Source organism: Callospermophilus lateralis, chromosome 4 (assembly GCF_048772815.1).
Source record: "Callospermophilus lateralis isolate mCalLat2 chromosome 4, mCalLat2.hap1, whole genome shotgun sequence".
In the NCBI taxonomy this organism is placed as follows: Eukaryota; Metazoa; Chordata; class Mammalia; order Rodentia; family Sciuridae; genus Callospermophilus; species Callospermophilus lateralis.
The window spans coordinates 49,722,972-49,734,590 of record NC_135308.1 but is presented as its reverse complement, the minus strand read 5'-3'; the positions used below and the strand labels follow the sequence as shown (position 1 = coordinate 49,734,590).

At 38.7% G+C, this 11,619-nt stretch overlaps 1 long non-coding RNA gene across 1 annotated transcript in view; it reads right to left on the bottom strand.

The window, feature by feature from the left end:
* The window catches only part of LOC143397602 (uncharacterized), a 28,359-nt gene that overhangs the window by 7,488 nt on the left and 9,252 nt on the right, over positions 1-11,619 (bottom strand). The window contains exon 2 of the long non-coding RNA XR_013091180.1: positions 170-302. This is a non-coding gene — a long non-coding RNA (uncharacterized LOC143397602). The remainder of the gene's footprint in view (positions 1-169; positions 303-11,619) is intronic.

Genomic DNA, 11,619 nt, shown 5'->3' with positions numbered 1-11,619 from the left:
TGTTTTCCAGAGTGTTTTTATTCACCAACTCTTCCTTAAACACATTGAGCATGTTGTATGTCAGACACAGATCAAGGCACTAGGGTTACAATCCTGAATATGTCTGACTTTGTCCCTTTTCAAATCATGTTATAAATGCCTTGCAGAAAATTAAAACAGAGTAACTCACCAGAAGGTGACCAGATTGTTGATGTAGGAGAATCTCAATGAAGAAACAGCATGTAGGCTCATGCAGGCTGGACCCAGGTCATGTAGGACTTTGTTGGATCCCATTTGGTCCACACAGCAGTAAGTAAGCAGGGCTGGTATTAAGTGGTGGAAAACAAAGCAGATATTTAGTGTTAAGACTGAGATCAACCCAAGACTTTCCTCCTCCTCAAGCTCCCCATGGTAGCATTAAGCAGGCAGGAGAGGAACCTGGGCTATAATCTAGAACAGTTATAAAGGTTTAATGTACCCTGCTGGTGGTGAATGTCTGTAATCCCAGCAAAATGGTGGCTAAGACAGGAGGATCACAAGTTTTAGGCCAGCCTCAGCAACTTGGCAAAACACAGTCTCAAAAATAAGTGGCACTAGGAATGCAGCTCCGTGGTAAAAGTCCCCTTTAGTTTAATCCCCTGGTACTCAACAAATAAAGTCAGTCTCTAGATAGATAGATAGATAGATAGATAGATAGATAGATACTTGTAGATGAACACAATACCTTTATTTAATTTATTTTTTAATCTGGTACTGAGGATCGAACCCAGTGCCTCACATGTGCTAGGCAAGTGCTCTACCACCAAGCCATAACCCCAGCCCAATAAAGTCTTAATGTGTATATCAATCACTAGGAGATCGTGTTAAGATGCAGATTCAGGTGGTGGTGAGAGGGATGTAGACCAGTGATAGAGACCCTAGGTTCAATCTCTAGCATTAAAAAAAAAAAAAAAAAAAAAAAAAAACAAAAAAAACATGTATTCTGATTTGGAAGATCTGGAATGGATTCCAAGATTCCACATTTCTAGGAAGCTCCCAAGTTGTGTAGTTGTTTCAGGTCCAGGGACTACATTGAGTGGCAGGACTTCGCACCTTCTTGGGCAGCTCTTGACATGCACATGCCAAGCTGCACAGGGGAGATGATGTTATCTCCTAAAACCAGAAGGTGAACTGTTCCATTTCCTAAGTTGTTTCTTCAAAGGAAAACTCACTTGATATGTCATCTATAAATAAAGGGGAAGTTGAATTTCAAAACCAAGTAGGAAGGGAAATGATATGGTTTAATTGACGTTGACTTTAACTTTGCATGGTTATTATTTTGTTTTATTGTTAAAAACTCACTACTGAAAGCATTTCAGAACATTTTCATCAAATAATTACATCTTCCTTGATGTTAGGTTTTTATCACTGACTGAAATACCTGACAACAATTTAGAGAAGGAAAGGTTTATTTCAGTTCATGGTTTCCAAGGTTCAGTCCATGGTGGACCAACACCATTGTGGCGTGTCCACCATGAAGCAGAACATCATGGCAGAAGGGCTTAGTGGAAGAGCACTACTCCACTCATGACTGCCAGGAAGCAGAAAAGGAAGGGAGAGAGGAACTGCAGGGAAGATGAAGTCTTCCAGGCCTCACCTACAGTGACCAACCTCCTCCAGCCACACCCCACCTGCTTACAGTTATCACCCAGTCAGTCCATTCAAAGTAGGTTGAACTGGTTGGGTTACAGCTCTCACAATTCAATCATTTCACCTCCAAACATTCCTGCATTAACAGGGACACCTTGTATCCAGACAACAACATCCCTTATTATAAGCTTGTCCCCTTTGTAAGATAGCTCTTCCTTAGAACTCTTGCAGGTCTATACAGGTTTGTTCCAGCAGAGTATATCAACTGGGTTGATGCTGCAGCCTCTCCAGTCAACCCAGCTCTAGCACCTCCCTTGAATGCACCTTCCTTTTACAATACATAAAAGTTGACCATAAAGCTTTCAGAGTAAATTTCAAAGCAAACACAGATATCAACTCTAAATATGTTCTTCAAATAGCTTGTCTTAGCTATTTGAACATTTGGAATTAAAGAATTGGCATTTAAATATATCTGATCAACCAGCTGTGAAAGTACTCACATAATATTTTTTTAAAAAGCTTTATTCTTTAATTGGGTTTGGTTTTTTTTGGAGATTCTGAGAATCAAATCCAGGTCCTCCCAGACACTAAGCAAGCACTCTACCACTGTACCCCAAATCAAAAACATCATTCTTATAAAAGCAAAATCAATATTCTGTACTTATTTAATAGATTTGGTTTCAGATAACTCAGCTATTTTTTTAAAAAAATGGATATTCCTTACAAGGCCAAAAAACTGAGAGAATTTAAAGGAACATATTATACTGAAGATTCTGAAAGGACTAGTAATAATTAGTGTTGATTAAGTGTTTGCTATGAATCAGACTTTATGCATTAAGTAGATAAACTTGTAAATCTCGACAACCCTCTGCATGGGAGAATTTGAGGTTTTGGAATGGGCAGAAGAGATCACCAGATTTCCTTTTAATAGAATGCTTGTTCCCTGTGGAGTATGCACACATGTCTTCCAATAGGTCATTTTACAACCCTGAAAAGGTAAAAATTGACTTACGGGAGCTGGGTGTGGTGGTACATGCCAATAATCCCAGCTATATGGGAAGCTGAGGCAGAAGGATCACAAGGTTGAGGCCAACAAACTTAAAAATGTGTGTGTGTGTGTGTGTGTATAGCCAGTTTATCAAGACCATGTCTCAAAATAAAATTTAAAAATTGGCATAGAAAACTTAAAATAATGTGCATATTTCCTGGCTCACTATGCAATGATTCCTATTGATGGCAGTACAAATGAGTTTTGTCCTCTTTTTTTTTTAATTTCTTCTTGATTTTTTTATATCTTTATTTTATTTATTTATTTATTTAGTTTATGTGGTGCTGAGGATTGAACCAGGGCCTCACACGTGCTCTACCACTAAGCCACAATCCCAGCCCCGAGTTTTATCCTCTTGAAAATAAGGTCAAATCTCCATGTGAAAAAGTTTTAACACTTTGCTGATTCTCTCATTAAATAAAATCTTTGGCATGTGTTCATTTTGTGTCTCTGAGTATTAACAATTTCCACCCTAGATGCTAAAAATATTTTAAATTTCTTATATGTTATATTCTTATAAGATAGATACTATTGATATTCCTACTTTATAGGTGAGAAAACTCATTTACTGAAGGCCACAAAACTGCTAAGCAATAGAAGTTGGATCAAACACCAATAAGCCCAGAGTTCCAAAGTCTGTCCTTTTAGTCATCTTGCCAGTACTGTTTCTTTCCACAAAAAAGGAAAGAAGATCCAAAAAGTTTTGAGTTATGACAGCTTCAATGGAATAAGTTCTAGTTTTCCAAAAAGACTTGGTTGAGAGAATAATACTACTACTCACATTACTTTAGAGGATGTGGCATTTTTCGTAACATGGAAGTATTTTCACCTTTAAGCAGGTCATATTCTACAAACCACATTATTACAATTTTTTCCTAACTTGTTAGGACAAGGAAAACCCTTCAAAATAAATTCAATACACAATTACATAAGTCTTGCCTCCTGTCTAGTTGTACAAAGTTCTACAGGAATGAAAATAAAAGTAAGTGACAGGATTGGGGATGTAGTTCAGTGATAGAGTACTAACCTTCCATGCCCGAGGCCCTGGGTGGGACACACACACACACACATAGAAACACACACACACACACACACACACACACACACACACACACTAACCAGGCCAGATGGTGAATACCTGCAGTCCCTGAGATTTGGGAGGCCAAGTCAGCAACTTCAAGGCAAACCTCAGAATCTTAATGAGACCCTATCAGAGGATGCAGTTCAGTGGTAGGGTGCCCCTGGGTTCAATTCCCGATATCATAAATAACTAAATACATAACATACATGCTTCAATTATTACCCTACAGTAAAAGAAGGAGCAAAGAAGATTAATATTCATTGAGCATTTGTGAGTGGACAATGGGAAATTGTTTCCCACAAGTTACTCTTCTTAATCCTCATAACACTCCCATGAAGTCAGCTTTATCTCACAATTGTACCCCAGCTTCCCAGTCTAATTGTTTGTCCTCTTCCCTCAATAGTTTCTAATGTCCTTTTTGTACCTACAGTTTTACTATTTTTATTAAAATCACACCAAAATTCTTTGGAGAATTAATATACTCAGAATTTCATATTAGTAATACTGGAGAGAACTAGATGATTTAGACATACTCAGCCTAATGGTGTGCCTGCAGTCAAACTTCCAGAACAGGTCAAAAACTAAGGAAATGAAAAGTGGCATTGCCACATCTAACTTCATTTGTTAACAAGCACAGCATGTGTTCCAGCCACTCAGGGCTCTCTTTATGGGCAAGCCTCTCTTTAATCAGACAAGTGGTTTGCCCTTCAGTCATCACTTTTGCCAATCTTCTGACATTTATTGCTTTCCGATCTCCAATCAACAACAGAACACTTACTCTTCAGTGAGCTCGGAACTCTTCAGTGACTTCAGAGGTGACAGACTGATAGCCACAGTTTTGTCAATGTTGAACAAATGAAACAAGAAAGAGCCTAAAGACTGTTTTGTCAATCCATATCTCATAGACCCCTGAGTTTTATTTCTTTTTCAAACTTGAACCCAGAAATTAGTATCCTGGATTAATTTTAGTTCCTTGCTTTTAGGAAAGAAACATCCATATGAATGACACCTCTATGTCTTTTTAAGATTACAGCCAAAGACATTATCAACTACCTTATCCACTATTTTCTATGTAAGGTTTCATGTAATAAGTTTTTCTCAGAACCTAGTACAGTAAAAATTTGTCTGTTCAGGTAGGTGTAATGGCACACACCTGTAATCCCAGCTACTTGGGAGGCTGAGGCAGGAGAAGTGCAGATTTGAAGCCAACCTTGGCAACTTAGTTAGACCCTGTCTCAAAACAAAAAAATAAAAAGGGTTGGGGTTATAGCTCAGTGGTAGAGAACTCCTGAGTTCAATCCCCACTACAGGGCGAGAGGAAGTTCATCTGTTCAAACTTTGTGATTCATACAATCAGGCAGATTAGTCCTGTGGGTTCTTCTTTCTGGCTTCCCCACCACAGATCACAGAGCCACTTAGCGTGCTTACTGCCTTACCCGGCTTCCTCCTAACAGGGCCCCTGTGGCTTTCCATGGTTTCTGATCTCCTTTTTCATAGTTTTTTTTTTTTTTCATTATTGTTTTGTGGTGCTGGGGCTCTAGCCCAAGTCTCATGCATGCTAGGCAAGCACTCTACCACTAAGTTACACCTCCAGCCCTCTTCTCTTTATACCTACAACTTTATTGTTCTATGTTGCCTTATTTTTAAAAACTACCCCTAATTTAGAGAAGAGTTAAATAAGGGATTAGTAAGTACATATTGTTAACTTGGATATACATTAATAATTTGAAGTACTCACTTCTTAAAACATATGGGAATGAATAACTCATAAACCATTTCACGGAATACAAATTCTGATGTGAGTCACCTAAGCAAAAGTGGCAGTAAAGGTAAGAGTTGTAGTATACTATCACTCTAGCACTTTTTTTTTCATAGAATGAATAGGTCAGATAAATGACAGGTAAAATATCAATCTCTGTGGCCAGGGAGGCTAGGGCAGAAAGATCGTGAGTTCAATGCCAACCTCAACAACTTTGCAAAGGTCTAAACAACTTAGTGAGACCCTGTCTCAAAAAATAAAAAATAAAAAGGGCTAGTGATGTGGCTGAGTGGTTAAGCATCCCTGGCCTCAATCCCTGGTCAAAAAAAAAGGAAAAAAATAGACAATATATAAAAAAGAATTATGCCAAGCATGGTGGTGCACTCCTATAACCACGCAACTCAGGAGGCTGAGGCAGGAGGATCAAAAAGTTTGAGGCAAGCCTGAAAAACTTAGCAAGACCCTCTCCCCAAATAAAAATAAAAAAGTCTGCAGTTGTAGCTCAGTGATAATGCACCCCTGGGTTCAATCCCCAGTTCAAAAAAAAAGCAATATAGTAAATATAACTCCATTCAATTTAGTAAACCAACATTTATGGTCAGACATTGTATTATGTGTTATGTATAGGAGTAGAAAAGGTAGGACAGGTTTCCTTACCCTCCCCAGGATCACAACCCACACTCCTATAGTAAAAGACAGAATAATAAAAGAAAAGTGGGTTGGGGTGTACTCAGTTGGTAGAGCACTTGCCTCACATGATGAGACCCTGGATTTGATCCCAGTACTGCAAGAGAGAGAGACGAAAAAGCATCACCAATTTATTTAATCAATTTTACATGAAATGGGAGCCTCCAGAAATGAAGAGGCAAACACCCTGGGAAAACTTTTTACGCTTAAGTTTGATGAACAGACATCCATGTGGAAATGTGATACAACCAAGGCTTTGATCTAATGGCAATGGACTGAGGGGGAAACCCAGCAAGGTCTGTCAGTTCAGATTCTTCTTGGCCTTTTGGGTGACATTCTTCCTACCAGGTGTGGGGCAAAAACCCTCTAGAATGCAGGTCTTTAAGGGAGAAAGGAGAAAGTGAGCTTTCTAGATTTTATGGCTTGTCTTGGAAAAGACAGTTTCTAGTTTCCATGCCCCACCTTGGAAAGAGGAATTTTAATTTCACTCTTTGGCTTCAGAGGATAAAAAAGAACAAGAGATGGGAGGGCAGAAGTAGGTCAGAGAAACCTTGCTTCTGAGGACTTCCAATCTCCTTTATTTCAAAGTGATCAGCATCCAAGGCACCATATTTTGGGGGTATCATTTTATGAACTGCAACATGTAAGGTCAGAGAAGAAAGTCCCTGACTTAAAAGCAGTGAAAGTGTCTACTAAAGGAGATATACAAGAACACAAACCACAGTATAATATGCTTTTACAAAGGTCAGAATAGACCACTGGTAATACCAGGGACTTGGGAGGCTAAGGCAGGAGGATCACGTTTCAGGTCAGCCTCAGCAATTTAGTGAAGTCCTGAGCATCTTAGTGAGACCCTGTCTCAAAATAAAAAATAAAAAGGACTGGGAATGTAGCTCAGTGGTAAAATTCCCTGAGTTCAGTCCCCAATATCAAAACAAAACACACATACACACACACACACACACACACACACACACACACAGTTATCAACATAGTAATAGACACAGGGAGTTATGAAAAAACACAAGAAGAACTATAATGACTGGAAGAAACATGGAAGCTTCCCAAAGAGGCTTTGTATGAGCTGAGATTTGAAACACTGGAGTCAGAGTAAGTCAGGACTAGAAGGGAAGAGGGGACGGCTACGTGGGACAAAATCTGCCATGTGCAAAGGCACAGAAGTCACAGGGCAGAGACAGTAGTCTGGGAACACCTTAAGTTGTTGAGCCTGGCAAGAGCATAGATGAGACTGGGGTATGGGAGGAGAGGTGGTTTCCCCTTGTTATTGTGTGTGTCATGGGAGACCTAGGTTAGGAGACCTGAGTCTTGCAGGAGTCTCCTGTACCATGCTAAAGAGTTTGGAATTCTCACTAAAACATTTGGGAGACTCTGAAACACTTTAAGATCTGGTAATAATATCAGATTTACATTTTTAGAAATCTAATTTACATTTAGAAAAATGCTGCTGGCAACTATGGAGAATGGAGGCCAGACCAGAGGCTTAGCAGCCAGGAGCTGGGCTGGTAATCCCATGAAAAGCAATTAGAGCCTTGTAGTACATAAAGGTGGAGAGAACATGGCAACAAGCAGGGACTTCTGCTTCTACTGCTGGTGAACCAGGTAATTGGGATCAACTGGCACACTGAAGAGAGGTTTTTTGTTTGTTTGTTTGTTTGTTTGTTTTGCGATATTTGCTTAATTTTTTAATAATTTGATGAAAGGATTTTTTAAACATCAAAGGACTAATGAGCTGGTAAGGAAGTTTTGCACCAAGAACTAGGAAAAGACAAAAATCAAGAGGGGTAAGTATAGCATTTGTCCACGCAAAGTGGTAGCTGAGGAACTCAGCTGTGCTTCCAACAGAAATTTTCCACTTGGCTTCAGGGATTGCATGATTTAGGGGATCCATGAACTTGGTTAAGAAAACAATTAGGCTGAGAGAGGCAGTAAGATGACAGAATAGTTGGTTCCCTCGTGGCTCCTTGGCATGAACCAATAAAAGCAGATAGGCAGCTTTTCAACTAGGTGGGTGAATGATCAAGAATTGGGGAGGGGAGACTTTACTGGAATGTAATACTTGACACTCAAAACAGATCAGAGACTCAGGAGATCTTGGATAATAAAATAAGAGGAAAAGATCCGCAGCCCCACAGCCACGATAGAGGCTGGAGACACAAATCAGAATCATGCCTACATGAACACAGTAAAACAATAAAGGAATTAAAGGAACCCCTAATCTCAGGAAGACTGAGGCATGTTGGAGTATAGAGAGCTTAGAGATCAGAAACACTGCTTAGAAATAATAAGCTGTACTGCACAGTATCCACATCTGGGGAGTATTTGGGGAAGCTACCATCTCTCTCGGTGATGTGCATGGAAGGAACCATTTTGCAGCTGTGGCACCAGGGCCAGCAGCTGGTGGGGCTGATTACTGGCAGAACTAAGTCTGTCCAGAAAAACAAGCTGGGCAAACACACTGCATGACAGAGAGTGTGCCTAAGTAACCAGGAGAAAATCAAGCATAGAGAGGAGTTTCCACAGGGGAATACTGGTCACAGAAACCACCTGGCTTCCCCCAATCTGGGTGTTTGCAGGACTGGCTAGAAGAGAAGTACCTGACCAGGAATTAGAAAGGGCAGGGGCAAGAGAGATCAAGTTTGGAGACTGAATCAGAGACAAGGAATCATGGGGTCTGCAGATGAAGTAGTAGGCTAAGAACAGGCTCCTACACCATTACAAGTGGAACCCAAAGGAGATTCCTGGGGTGCAGTCTTCCAGCATGGACTGTTAATTGCAGGGCTTGAAGGTGAACTGACTTAATCTCCAGACCAATTAGCATCCTGCGAAGAGATTGGAGCATATCTAATCCTTCAATCAACCTCTAAGAGTTCCGCCTACAGGATTTACCTTCTCAACCATACCCCATCCTGAGGGTGGAGCTAGCATCAAAATCCAGACAAACCTACCTAATTGCTGAGAAGGGAAGCTGAGAAACTTTTGAAGTCCAAAGGAAACAACTGTTCAATTTTTCATCAAGATCCTTTTTCTTTTTCTCTCTCACATTTCTAACCATTTTTGAAACCAAGTATTTTTCATGCATCAGTTTATTGAATACTGGGAAGTCTGAAAAGTATATTTCAGTTTTGTTGCATATTCTTTTATTTTTACCTTTTTCTATTTTTATTTTTTTTCTTTTCTTTGGGTTTTTAAAACATTTTTTACTGTATGCATATTTTTCCTCTCACTTATCTGTTTCCCTGGATTCTTTCTCTTTTTTCTCCTGCTAACAGCCAGACTTTATTAATTCTTTTTTCACTCTTCCTATAGTCTTTTACTTCTATCTTCTCTCTTCCTTCTTCATAAACATCACATCCTACACCACTTCTGTTCTCTCTGTCCACCATTTGAAATTGTTAACTCTTTTGCAAATTTACTGTTTAGATTGTAAACAATAATTGAACACATCATTTCCGTTTCTTGTGACAAAAAATGTAGACATCTTAATAGAAGCTATTTGGCTTAAGGCTGTATATTGTTTATATTAGGTGCTGTTGTCTCCCCCTTAAAGGCAAGGTACTGGAAACCTTCAGGGACACTATAAGTCTATGGGGTAGAAATTGTACTATCTCAGGTCCACAGTGCTAGATGGGTAGACACAAGGGAACAAATCGCCTCAAACAAACCAAGATGCTCCAACAATAGAACCCATTGAAAACACAGTAGAAGAAGGTCAGAGAAGGAGTTTAGAATGTACATAGTTAAATTGATCTGTGATGGAAAGGACAATGTAAGGAGTGAAATCAGAGATAAAATTCAGGAGGTGAAAGAGCACTTCAATAAAAAGAGATTCTGAAAAGAAATCAAGCAGAAATCTTCAAAATGAAGGAAGACAAATCAAATTAAAAATTCAACAGAAAGAACCACCAATAGACTAGACCACTTGGAAGACAGAACCTCAGGCAGTGAAGACAGAATATATAATCTTGAAAATAGGGTTGACCACGGAGAGAAGATGTTAAAAAACCATGAGCAGAATTTCCAAGAATTATGGAATAACATGAAAAAAAAAACCAAATTTAAGATTTATCAGGATAGATGAAGGCATGGAAGTACAAACCAAAGGAGTGGTCAATCTTTTAAAAAAATATATCAGAAAAATCCCAAACTTAAAGAATGAAATGGAAAATCAAATACAAGAGGCTTATAGCACCCCAAATATACAACAACCCACACCAAGTCACATTATAATGAAAATGCCTAACATAAAGAATAAGGATAGAATTTTAAAATATGTGAAAGAAAAATATCAGATTACATATAGGGGAAAGACAATTTGAATTTCATCTGATTTCTCAATCCAGACCCTCAAAGCTAGGAGGTCCTGGAATAATACATACCAAACTCTGAAAGAAAATGGATGCCAACCAAGAATTCTATATATGGCAAAATTAAACTTCAGATTTGAAGATGAAATAAAAACTTTCCATGATAAGCAAAAGTTATAAGAATTCACAATTAGAAAGCCTGCATTATAGAACATTCTCAACAAAATATTCCATGAAGATGAAATGAAGTTGGGTGCAGTGGCACACACCTGTAATCAGGAGGATCTGGAGTTCAAAGTCAGGCTCAGCAAAAGAAAGGTACTAAGCAACTCAGTGATATCCTGACTCTAAATAATATACAAAATAGGGTTGGGGATATGGCTCAGTGGTCAAGTGCCCCTCACTTGTTCAATCCCCAGCACCAAAAAAAAAAAAAAAAGATGAAATTAAATTAAAAAAGTGAAAACCAGCAAAGGGAGGAACTACATTTAAGGAATAATCAATCAAAGGAGAAACTAACTCAAATTAAAAACCAGAAATAAACCAAAATGGCCAGGAACATAAATCATATCTCAATTATAATCTTGAATGTTAATGGCCTAAACTCATCAGTCAAAAGACATAGACTGGCAGATTGGATTAAAAAGCAAGACCCAACAATACACTGTCTCCAAGAGACTCACCTCATAGGCAAAGACATGCACAGACTGAAGGTAAAAGGTTGGGGAAAACATGTCACTCACATGGAACATGTAAACTAGCAGGGATTTCTATCCACACATCAGATAAAGTGGACTTCAAGCCAAAGTTAATCAGAAGGGACAAAGAAGGACATTTCATATTGCTTAAAGGAATTACACATCAACAAAACTTAACAATAGCAAATCTTTATGCCCCAAACAGTGGAGCATCTGCATATGTCAAACAAACCCTTCTCAATTCCAAGAATCAAATAACCACAACACAATAATACTGGATCACACCTCTCTCACCACCGGATAGATCCTCCAAACAAAACTAAATAAAGAAGATATAGAACTAAAAAATACAATTGATATTTTATACTTAATAGACATACATAGGATATTTCATCCATAAGTGACTGAATATA